At 36.5% G+C, this 12,576-nt stretch overlaps 1 protein-coding gene across 2 annotated transcripts in view; it reads right to left on the bottom strand.

The window, feature by feature from the left end:
* LOC139975763 (uncharacterized) overlaps positions 1 to 12,576 on the bottom strand; it is a 73,130-nt gene that overhangs the window by 50,282 nt on the left and 10,272 nt on the right. The window lies entirely within an intron of this gene.

Raw genomic sequence — 12,576 nt, 5'->3', positions numbered from 1 at the left:
AGTTTAAATGATACCAGTGTTGCTAGCTTGTTTTATATTATCCATAGTATATATCATCTATGAACCCATTCAGCCATTCAACTGCACTGACAGACATATCCAATCTCCTGTTTAATTTGGTGACTTTATTTTTTAGTCGGCTTTGTCAGGCATGCATGCAACCATGCAGTCACGAAGCCTACCATGCATGTCGGAAGCAGAAGAATTCTGATGAAATGAAAGTAGCTGTGCACAGTACACTAAAAGGTAACACCCAACAACATATTGGCAAACAAGTTAGGAAAATTTGTGGCTTTAAAGCAAATTCTTGTTTAAATTTAAGCAAACTTTTACCTTGACATTTACATCATCATGTAAAACTTTCTCTTCCATGCGAATATTACACAACAGGATAGAAATAGGTGATAATCGATGCAAGGGATGACATAGAGATGTAGAAGCAATCAGGGAAGGGGGTAAGATGTTTGTGTACGTACACTGTCAATGAAAGTGGAGCCTTAAGTGCTTTACCGCCCCCCCTTCCCCCCACACTTATTCACTGACACATACACACACAGGAATTCATAAATTGATACATTGTACAAACAAGAATGAATACCCTATAGCCATTCTGGGTGATTTCTGAATGGTAGATTCGAAGGAAGAGTCCAACAAGAGGGCGGGCCTGGGGCCTGGGCCCGGGACATTATAAAAATTGCACCAATTGTGGTAAGGCTAAGCAGAAAGGCAAGCATATGCAAAGGAGACAGGTAAGAGAGAAGAGATCAATGTAAATCAATAGGAAATTTACAGTTAATATGTCAACGGTCTGCAAAGTATGGACTTAGAAAGCATGGAGGATGTATGCATGTAACAGGCAGAGTAAGTCATCAAGTCCCCCCCCCCCCCCCCTTCAATAATTCTTCAATGCTTTCAGTTCCTCATAGTTATTAAATTTAATCCAGGGGGAATGACACAGAGGTGAGAAAATAACTAAATCTCAAAAAGACCTGACCATATGTGAAGATGATTATAAACCAAACACCAGCCAATTCTCAAACAAATAAAACTTCTGCTACTCACATTAAAAGCAATTAATAAGCTCTAGTTAACCTCAAAACTGGAAATTAAAAGTTACAGCCAGTGTCTGCATCGTTTGGTCCGAATGGTCTCAATGAAGTCACCACATGTATGAGATTTTAAGCTGACCACTCTAAAGGATACAAATCCCTGAAGATTTGTAAAGTGTAATCAATCATAAAAAGAGGGATCAAGAAAATCACTGATTGAAGCAGCAGATCAGTTATCTATTTAAATTTTCGACAAGTGTTTTGACTGCGGATATTGACACAGATATAAAGCAAATTCCAAATAGACACAGCACTGTATGATCCTTTTTGACAGAAATATTTAAGATACCTTTCATCAGCTAAACAAACTTTTTGCCTAACGTTACTGTTACACTTCTCCAGTTAGATCTACAGTAAAACCCTAATACATTATTCTCTCTGAACAAACAAAATCAGTGTTTGGTTTTTAGCAAGTTAATATTTACTGAACATTTTCAAACATACTTTCATGAAAGTTTATTTTCAGAGATTGAGAGATCAAATGGGGGACAAAGAGGGTTACAGTAAAACAAGTGAGAATGAGTGACCATTTTAAGTCTTTCTCGAATATTTGGGATCATTGGTGCTGACCCATAAAAATAAATTATGTTCGTTGGTGAAACTATGCTATTTATTAAAGTTATGCTTTTTAATATTATTCTTTAGTTGTAAGGACTTAACAAAGTCCACATTCATGAGCGATTGCAAATATGCAGGGTGATTTTGTATTAAACTGACACTGGTGCGTATACACAACCAAATTTAATTTAAAATAACATTGTCATATCAGTATATGATACTAATATGACAAAAAATATCCCAAAAATTGTTGGTGCTGTAATTGACTGCTCTTTCTTCCACCCACTATTATCAACAACTGGGAGATAAGATTAGGCCAATTTTCTGAACCACCAGTTTCTCACTTTATTTAAAAATGTTACTACCGGATGTTTCCTTCCTTCCTCTTTAACCTTATCATAAGGACAAAGAACTTCTTACATAATTGTGACAGGAATCACTAAAAGAATACTCAAATTGTTATCAAAGAGTACAGTTCCAAGCGTGTAGTATGTAGATAGTTTAAAATACAATTGTAGTTTAAGAAACAAATGCGGCCCTCCCAAACCCATGCCTGAACTACACTCATTGGCCTAGCATGCAAGAAGGTAATACTACTTCTGTACACAATACTGTACAAGATTATCCCACACTTGCAAACTCGCCTGCCCTGTTTTTAAGGCAATCTCATGCTTTCCTGATTTTATGTGATAATCTCCCAGCAAAATTTGTTTCCTAAGTTTTTTTGTCTAAAATAAGATGAGAAATGAGCTGCGATTATGTTTGTGGTGTGCATTAAGAACGTTTAGAAAATCCACTTCATTTTCGGGGAGATAACTGGTTAGTAGAATAATTACATGTACTATTGCAGAGGTGTTGTGTATAAAACCTGAGTATGTAACTTTCTATATTGCTGTCTTATTGTTTTGGTTGGATTGTGTTCATTTCTCCCTATTATTCCCTAATCGTTCAAGTTTTGGGGATGTAAAGTTGTAAATCTCGCTCATTTTTGTGACAGCTCAGGCCGGCAGTTCTAAAATCCCAGTGTCCAAGGTGGACTGCATTACAATTGAACCTGTTTGCGGATTTCAATGAGGGAGGGGGAGGGAAGGGGGTGTGCACAGAAAAGGGAGTGTATAACCAAGGGGGGGTTGTATAACCAGAGAATATCCATTATCTTCCTCCCTAGTCCATCAAACCACATCCAGCAACAGCACAGCTCCAATCCCCTCCCCCCCCCTCCGCCCAAAAAAATATAGGAAATCATCTTTGGTCACAGCATAGTGCACAAGACACAAAAGGAGGAAATTAAGAGAAAGTAACATGTGCACCCACACAGCATTTCCATAATCTATACAGGACAGTGAGAGGACACATGTGATCATCCAAGTTTTGTTCGTCCAAATTCTGATCTATCTGATTGATAACTTCCTAAAAGGAAGCCATTTCTGGTACTCAGACATGTCTGACCCTAATTGAACTTTATGTTAACATATATATATACATGTCTATCATGACCATCAAATACTTAGGCTGACCCTAATGACCCTCCACTGAGTTAGTTAATGCATGACCGGATGATCAGTTCAATATTATATCTTTATGTAAACATTTTATTACCCCTGGCGTGTTAAGACAAATAGTTATACATATCTAGAATAAATAAGAAATATGAGATTGGCTTCCAAAGATTACAATTACACTGTACAGAAAAAGATTCTTATTGGGCTGCGGCGTACATACTTCCAGTTAGTACCTCACAAAGATCATAGGAAACCATTCCGATCAAATTTAGTAGAAATAATAATCTTTATGAAAAAACATACAATGTAGACACTTTGGGAGGTAGAATGAGAAGGAAGGGCATTGACCGGAGGGTTCCAGCCATAGAGGGTGCACAGTGTTAAAAGGTTACCAGTTCATTCTAGACACGGTAGAACGAGAGTCTTGCTGTTCATGCATTTCCATCTTAGAATTATTTCTATGTTACTTAATATGAACTGTCATGTTCATATAATAAAACACCCCAAGAACAAAAAGAAACAGAATACAAGAGAAAAAGGAGAGGGGTAATTAAGGAATAATGTTAATTAATCTGGATATGATAGAGAGAATGAACTATTAAGGATTAATAATCTCACCCAAACGGTATCTCCAGCAAAAGAGGGGCGAAAAAAAAAAACCAAAACACAACAACGACAAAAATGAAAAAAAAAAATGCATATAGGTTTCCCAACCAAAAAGGACATGGGGCCTACAACCTGCATCTATGAGCAATTCCCACTATTAATAGTTGGCGATAACTGTTGTGATAGATTGGGACAAAGTCTGACCCACTATTTTGCTTGCTACATGCTGATGTTTTGATGAAACAGTTTCACTGTAGGTCCCTAATGTCACACAAAGGTACCTAGGAAGGACTTTATTACCCCACCTGAATATTTCTTCACCTCTTGATCTCCCCCACAACATCACAGGGACATTCACATCTATGTCATTTTCATATTTTCATTAAAGCAACTATTTTGTTTTGGCCAACAATTTTACACACAAAAAATCAACTGAAAGACACTTTACTTTATATACATACTGTACACATATTTGTACCCAATATGCAGGTTAATCATTGATTATTTTTTTATTATTGCATTTTGGGCTTCTTTTTTTATTAGTATCGTTTGGTACGGGTGTTTCTTTGTTGCTTTTACATTTGTTGCCTTATTGGTTCTATGTATTTAATATTTTGGATTTTGTTACTATTTGTTTAGGTTTTACATTTGTAAAGCACTTTGAGCAGCTTTGCTGATTATGCACTATATAAATATTACTTATTATTATTAGTAGTAACTAATGCATTGACTTGATCCTGATTTCATTGCCCAGACACCATTCACAATGGTTTTAAGAACATTTTAAGGCAACCCGAATATTTTTAAGATTATTTACTAAAATTGATGCATGCTAAGCCAATTTAAAAAATGATATTATGCTAAGCCAACTTAAAAAATGATATTTGTTATCAGACTTTATTAATTTTAAACAGTTTTGAAAGTTTTCTCGATATCAACTAAAACTTCTGCTTTAAAATAGATTTACAAGTAGTGTGTTACTATACATGTTGGGGTCAGTTACTGATGAGTTTGACAGCTGCTGGCTTTGACTCTATTTAAAACCAGCAGGAAAGCAAACCACTGCCCACACATAAAGATTTGAAAGAGATATCTAATAATGACAATAAATTTAGGTGGGAGTTTAAACCTTTTTATCTGTAATGTATTACCTCTTTATAAAGTAATCACTCTAGCAGCTGACCAATAATTTAAAGGACTATTTGTCAGCAGGTGTATCAATATCGGTTGAAACCAATTTTGGGGTTTTAAAGCTAACATAAACAGGAGACAGACGTGGAACTTTTTGGTTATATTTAAAGTAGTTGATTGCTTCCCATTACCATTGGCCACATCCTTACCAGACCTTTTCAATTTGAAGTTTCTTTAATTTTACAGTATTTTAAAAATTCCAAAGCTTACCAGGTTTAGATATTTAGAAGTGAAAAGCTTAAACCTATCTCCTCATAACCTCACCATTCTCACTCTACCATGCCTAGAGCAAACTGTTAACAGTTTAACTCTGTGCACACTCTATGAAGTTTTCAATTAAAAAAAGGAGAGAAACACAGAGTTGTGAAGGTAGTTAGTTAGTTCTAGATATAACAATAACTTCAGCCTGAGTCAAGTATAGGCCTATCTTCAACACTAAAGTCAATTTCTTACATTAATAAGTACACAATACATGTGCTGATTCTTTCAAAAAGTTTAGCATACTTTAATCTCAATGGAAGTCTTTATATGTTATCCATGTTAGCCATTAATAATTCAATTTTTGACTGATTTTAAGTTGTTCATGAACACTCAAAAGACTGATGTTAGACTTGCTGAATAGACTTTTTGGAATTTGGAAGGGAGGGATCCATGGTGGACATGTTCACATGGAAGTTGTTCAGCAGAGGCAATGTTATATTTTACTAGTTTGTAGGACAGCTGGGCAGGACAAATGTCTAAGCATGTTTTCTTATTTTGTGGCTGTCCAAACAGTCCGACTATAGCAAACTGAAGAACAAAACAGTGACCAATATGTACACTGTAGGAGAGAGGTGTACGTTTTGTGAACAGAACACCAGTTTTTGCCCAGAAAATGTCCACTTCGGTTGGATCATACTGTAGGTCTTAACCACTATATTTGTTTAATTTTTAGTATCCCCAAAGTGACGGGGTATGTGATACCAATTTATCAGTTAGGTAGTAATTGCAATGCAATCTGATTTTTCAAACAACTAGCAGTCCAGCAGTCAACCTACAAAGATGATTTTGGTTATTCGAGAAGAAATCTGATGGTCTCGGAAGACCGGATGACCTTTACAAATTTGACCTGGACAGATCAGAGTAAATGAAAGAGTGGTGCTGAGACAGGTAAGATAGGAGGACAATTATTTGTACTTTTACTTCATCATTTGATTTAATGAAACTTGATTAGTCAATGCATGCCTACTGAATATTCAAAGGGTATGATAATAATATGATCATAATTTGATTGGTTCACGAATCTGCTACTCAAGAGTTTTCCGATGCAGAAATAAATAGACTTAAAGTTACAGTAAATGAAATGTGCATTGACTTATAAAGATGTGATCATGCAGAGTCTGATGGTGTAGCAGGGTTTTATTGACCGAGTGAGTAATAACCAGAAGCAAAACTGTTATTTCTCAGCATGGGAAGAACATAAACGACTCAAGACTTCGAAAAAACAGACACTGCAGCTGAGCCAAGTCACCTTATGACCTGCCCAAAATAGTTTCTTAATAGCAAATGTGTTTCCTGGATCTTCTATTCCGGGAGATTACAGCTCAAAGGACGGGTAAATAAGATTTTTGTTTCATGGTTGTCTAATTCTTTACTAATCATTTCCAATGCAGGTGCTGGTCATCTATGGGATTAATTGCTTTCTAATGAAAGAAGCAACCTCCCAATGGGAAGGGGGGGGGGATGGGATAGAAGAGCTAAACAGCTAAATGTCAGCTGTGACAAATCTTCAACTTGGAATGGTGTTTCATGCATGAATTATTAAAGTTGTATGCTTCATAGGCCATGAACATTTGACTCAGAGCTTCGTAGGGTTGAGTAAAACGGGTGTAATTATAGTTGGAGAGATAAAAGAGATATTGCCAAGTGGAAAGAGAAAAGATTAAGGGAGCATGACTAATAAACTTCTGTTTCTCTATTTTTCATATTTTTTTTTATACTAAATCAACATTTAAATGAGATATTATAAACTATAGTGAATACTCAGCATGGTTTCACATGCAAATTTTTTTTAAGCTACCATTTTGTTGAATAAATGGCTCCTATCATTTTGAAAAGTTGCATTGCCGACATGAATGCAATAGTGGGCATCCAAAAACCACCCTCACACCCCAACACTTACCAGGTTTGGATATTTACGAGTGACAAGCTTAACCGTCTCCTAAGTTCTAACAACATCAGCAATCTTCCTCTACTATGTCTGAGTTGAACTGGTAACCTTTTTAATACTGTGCACCCTCTATGACCGGATCCCTCCAGATGGCCAATGACCTCCCTTCTCATTCCACCCCCAAAAGGTGTCTAGAACATGTTTTTCGACTAGGATTTTAATGTTTTTAGAAACAGAGAGATTTTTCAGCGAGAGTGCTGAGGTTGTCAGGAGACAGGTAAGCAAGGCGCAAAGTAAATTCACTGGTTTCTGTACATGTATTATAATTTACAAGAAACGATACTTATGATTTATAGACGAGAGACATGAAAAAGTGCAACAGTGGACTTGAGACTGCAGGTATGGGAACACAGTGAATGTGATTCATTAAAAACAGAACAAGTAAGATAATTAGAATATAATGGATGAATTTCTGACATAACTAAGACATGTGGTTTCACATTTCTCAGTTCTCCAAGTACCACCAAAGTTCCACGAAACAATTTTATGAGGAGATATATCTTTGTACTCATATATATGTTGTCATATCACACCTACAAAGATAGATAGAGGCCAAGATCATACTCATGCACAAGTCACAAGTTCTGCTCTTATTTTAAAGCGACCACAATTCATGTCCTAATAAACAATAAAAGTATCAAAACAGTTTTAAGGAAGTTTCTAATTCTTCATGTAGGTGTGATGGTATTTATCTCAAAGTTATTCCAAACATTTCAGGAGAAAAAAAATAATTGGGGAGTCAGTTTGTTAATGGCTTTTCGTGTATAAACAGACAGTGTTGTAATGATAAACACAGTGGATTCAATTTCCCATCTACCAATTGTGCACGTAGAAGGACAATCGGCTCCACCCAAGATTCCCTGAATGCAGACCTCTTGCATATTCATGAGGACAAACAAATGGAAGTTCCATCCAAAAAGATTCAATAAATCAATGTGAAAACCCAACAGGATGTTATTGTATTGAAACTGCAAGGACAAATATGTTACTCGTTTTCTGAATGATAGAATTCGAAAGGAAAGATGTGGGCGGTGTCCCAGATGTGTGACAAAGTCACGGTGGACTCTGCTCATTTTGTACTTTAAAGGCAAAGACCGGAAATGCCCACAAATAGACTAGAATTAAATCTTTTTCTAATAATATTGTTGGGTAACATTGTTGGGTTACACTAAGGACACATTTCTCTTAATACAACAACTTTTCGTTTCAATTTTTTTTAAAGGAATTTTTGGTTTATAACTATATCTTGATATCCCATTTTCTAAATATTTCATGTACAACATCATATGAGGGAGATGGTTCTAGATACTTTTGAAATGAACAATTCACGATCTGAATTTATTTTAAGGCAATTTCAGGGAATTCTGAGCCATCACAAAATATACCTAAAGCTGTGTACAGCATCTTCATATTTATAATTGTTCAATTCCTTACTCCCACACCTTCTCTGCCCTTTCCCCCAACTCCCATCAACCCCCACCTCCCCTCAACCCTCCCCCCCCCCCCATCGCAACTTCATTCCTCTCTTCCCTAGCTCTTTTTGTAATAGAGAATAAGTCTAGTTCATATCACTGCATGCAACAGATTATCTTGTGTCTACAACATATATATGCAATTATGCACTATAAACCAAAACCGTCCTGTCATTTAATCTTCATACATGATACAGTAGCTATAGAGAAATAATCCTTTTTGCAAGCTAAGGGTTAGCTCTTTAATGAACATGGAATGAAAATGAAAATAAATATGAAAATTTGTCAATATTGCAGTATATATATACAGCCCTGTGTTGGATATACTGCCATGTGAACACCTGTGCACTAATGCTGTTAGCAACAATTTTTCAAAGACCTATTACAGGACATTCTTGGTTGCAACAATTTTTACTACTACTTTTCTTCAAATCATGCAAAAGTTTTATACTTTTATTTAAGCTGAGTCCTTCTTTAATACTTGAATGGTATACTGTATCAAGTCGGTCACTACAACACTATAAAGGGCATCTCACCATGCATACCACATTACTACAGAGTAGCAAGTTCTGATGAACTGAGAGGATACCATCGAAGTTTTTAACCAGCAAATTAGGACAAATGGCTAAGCTAAGGGTATACATATCTCTGTGTACTTCAACTCTTAATCTCTTCCATACAAGCAGAGTACACATTTCATTTCTGGTCACACATGCGAATTGAAAGACCTTTTCATAGACAATTTTGGAAAAATATCGAATTTTTACCAGATCCAGACATGGAGAAAGACTCACACTATTAAACGATGAAAAACAAAGTGGACTAAACAGTAGACTTGTCAAATAATGAACTCTTAATTTGATTAACCCTGAACATGTGAGATGAAGATGAATGGGGAGATATTGCACAATAAGGATAATTCAGTTCCTTAACACTCATTCAAAGTTTGATGATGTAACCAAAATATATAAATCTTTGATCTCCCAATTGAGAGCAATGAATATTCCAAACCATACCTGGTTCAGTTATTTTAGAGTAATGAGTTTACCTGTCTCCTCACAACAACTGCACGCTCCCCTACCACATCTATTGTACTTGCTAACATTTAAGTACTGTCATCTCCTTCCCGCCCCAATCCCCCCCCCCCCTCCATCACCTCACCCAAATTGCAGCAAATTGTGTTCACAATCTGTCTTTATAGCTTTGGCCTATTATGTTTAAAAATTAATTTTGTACCTTGCTTTGGTTAATAATATCCACTGAGAACAAGAATACCACTACTTGTACCCATATGTCCTCTAGAAATGGCAATAACTCCATTGTCACTTAAAGTATTCAATATAACAAAAAGAAAGTATTGCAGCTTTTAACATACAGATGGTTAACATGCACTCCTTTTAATTTGTATGTAAAGATGAGGTTAAATGCACTGTGGATTCATTTGGTTGTTGGGCAAAATTCAGAGGTTGCCTCGACCCCCATGCCCTTGCCTAAAACTAATCCCTTAAACATCAATAGTGGTGTGGGACTGTGGGTACGTACTTAAACTACTCTCTTAGCGATCTCTAGTATAGATGTAAACACCTCCCCACCTACTCAGTATACCATATTGTTACATGTTTAAGCATTATCCCCACATTCCCTTCTTCCCCCCTCCCTATATCCCATGTCCAGGACAACCCTCCTGACAGATGTCTGGCACCTGGATATACGCTACGCAATGTGTACTTACAATCTATAACAAGAAATTTCTGAACATTTCCATAGTCAAGAAAATCAGAGAAATGAAGGGAGGGATTTCCAAATAGCTGCAGAGAGATTGAAAGGATGGACTACCCTAGAGGTCAATGGAAATTTTCATTGTAAGTTATACATATAGTAAGTAGGGGGGACGTGGGGGACATGTCCCCCCCAATATTTTAGGTGAGGGGGATATAGTATCTAATATTCCCCCAATATTTGGTGGCATATTTTTTTTTATGATATCGCTAGTAATTTCAAAATAGAAAATGCTTAGATGGAACTTACAAGGCCTGGGAAGTGCCATTTCCAGCGATCTGGGAGGCATTTTCGGCCAAAATTTTGTTTTAAGCTTCGCGCCAACTCATGGTGGCGCTACGCTTAGATAGTTTGCCTACAATTAAGCTTCGCCGCTCCATTGGCAAATTCCTCGCTACGCGCCTGTCTAACCATGTCACAATTTGTTACTAAATATCACCAAAAAACGTCACAGACTTTCACCGAAAGTAGTTTTTACTTTTTTTCGAAATGAATTATATCTAGACGGACCGATAAAAAAGGAAAATAGGGCACAAATATCACACAGCGCGCGAACAATTTTGGGGATGAAAGTTGCTACACGCTTGCATCCAAGCAAATGTCCCCCCCCCCCCCAATATTTGAAACAAATCGCCGCCCCTGTATATATATATATATATATATAAATGAAAATCTTAATGAGTTGGAAAATCAAGAACAGTGAAAAAACTTTCAGCCTCCACCGGGATTCGAACCACGGGCCTTCCGCTCTGAATGCGGACACCCTAACCACTAGGCTATGGACGCTGATTGTATGTCCAGAGGTTCGAAACCGGTAAGGAAGGTCGTAATTCCACTGTAGGCGTTTGTCACCTGTATCGAACAATACTAGTTCTGTTTTTGGTGACATATTTTGCCTTACTCTAGAGATCAAACATGACGCTAACCAACTCGAAATCATTTGTGATTCCTAAAGCCGGATCTTGAAAGAGATACTTTGAACAGACTTTATGTTAATGCAATGGAGGTAAAGGACAAACGTATATATATATATATATATATATATATATATATATATATATATATATATATATATATATACATATATATATATATATATTCTTCAAAGCAGTCATATCTGTGTTTTGTCAGCTGTTTGACAATCTGGCTTTAAGAAAGGCCTGAACTTATATCGCAATTATAAGGTAGGAGTAACGTCTGTCTATGAAACAAGCCTGTAGGCTGTAAGGTGAAAAAGGCTTCTCATGCACCTACACACAAGGAAATATTCTCTTTTCATATCCAATGAGGATCTCATAGTAAACCCCCTTTGGGAAGTCAGAAATAACAAACAATATTTTTCTCTAGTCTTTTGTATCCTGCTTGCCGTGTAGGTACATAATTCTAAAGTACAAAGGTTTATCAGTTTTGTTTTATTCGTGTTAATATTCAATGAAGCTCTGCAGTTTCATTTGTCTGCACTAACCATTGAAGTTTTATTTCCCCTGACACATTTGATGAATTTACATGTCCACATTAATAATTTCATGGGAGAAGGAGGGTGTGGAAAAGGATTGAAGGAGGATTTATAATTAGTCTTTTTGTACTGCAGCTGTACACATTCTCTGCCTTATGTTAGTGTGTGTTGGGTTTTCTTTTAACTCTTAGTATATTACTTAGCAATTCATGTAAATTACTTAACAAATGTATTTTAAGCACAACGTGTGAATGTGTCTTCAGCCCAAACAGTTCAGTTGATATAGTAGAATTAAAGACCAACCTTCCATATCTGTGTCACTTTTAGGTTCACTTTTCTGCTTATACCAATGAAGTTTGAAATCACACAGTGCTATTACCTCAAAATCATCCTGCCAGATCACCTATGAGTTCATTCCATGCCCCCTCCCCCACCCCACAAGTCTACCTCCCACACTCCCTCATAATTTCAATTGATCTAATTACCACCCTTGAGATGAAACACCCATCCAATCTTCTTTGATCTGTCGGCTCTCGTTTTATCAGTTTCTGTCCTCTGCTCTGCTGGTAGCCTCAGAGGAGAATGATGCCTTTGGGAGCACATTAAATTCATATTAACATCTATATGGATTGATAATTTTCCTTAAAGCAGCTCTTGTTTCATAATTTGATCAACAAATTAACCCAAGTATAGA

This window comes from Apostichopus japonicus, chromosome 11, assembly GCF_037975245.1.
Source record: "Apostichopus japonicus isolate 1M-3 chromosome 11, ASM3797524v1, whole genome shotgun sequence".
Classification (NCBI taxonomy): Eukaryota; Metazoa; Echinodermata; class Holothuroidea; order Aspidochirotida; family Stichopodidae; genus Apostichopus; species Apostichopus japonicus.
This window is presented reverse-complemented; position numbering and strand designations above follow the sequence as displayed.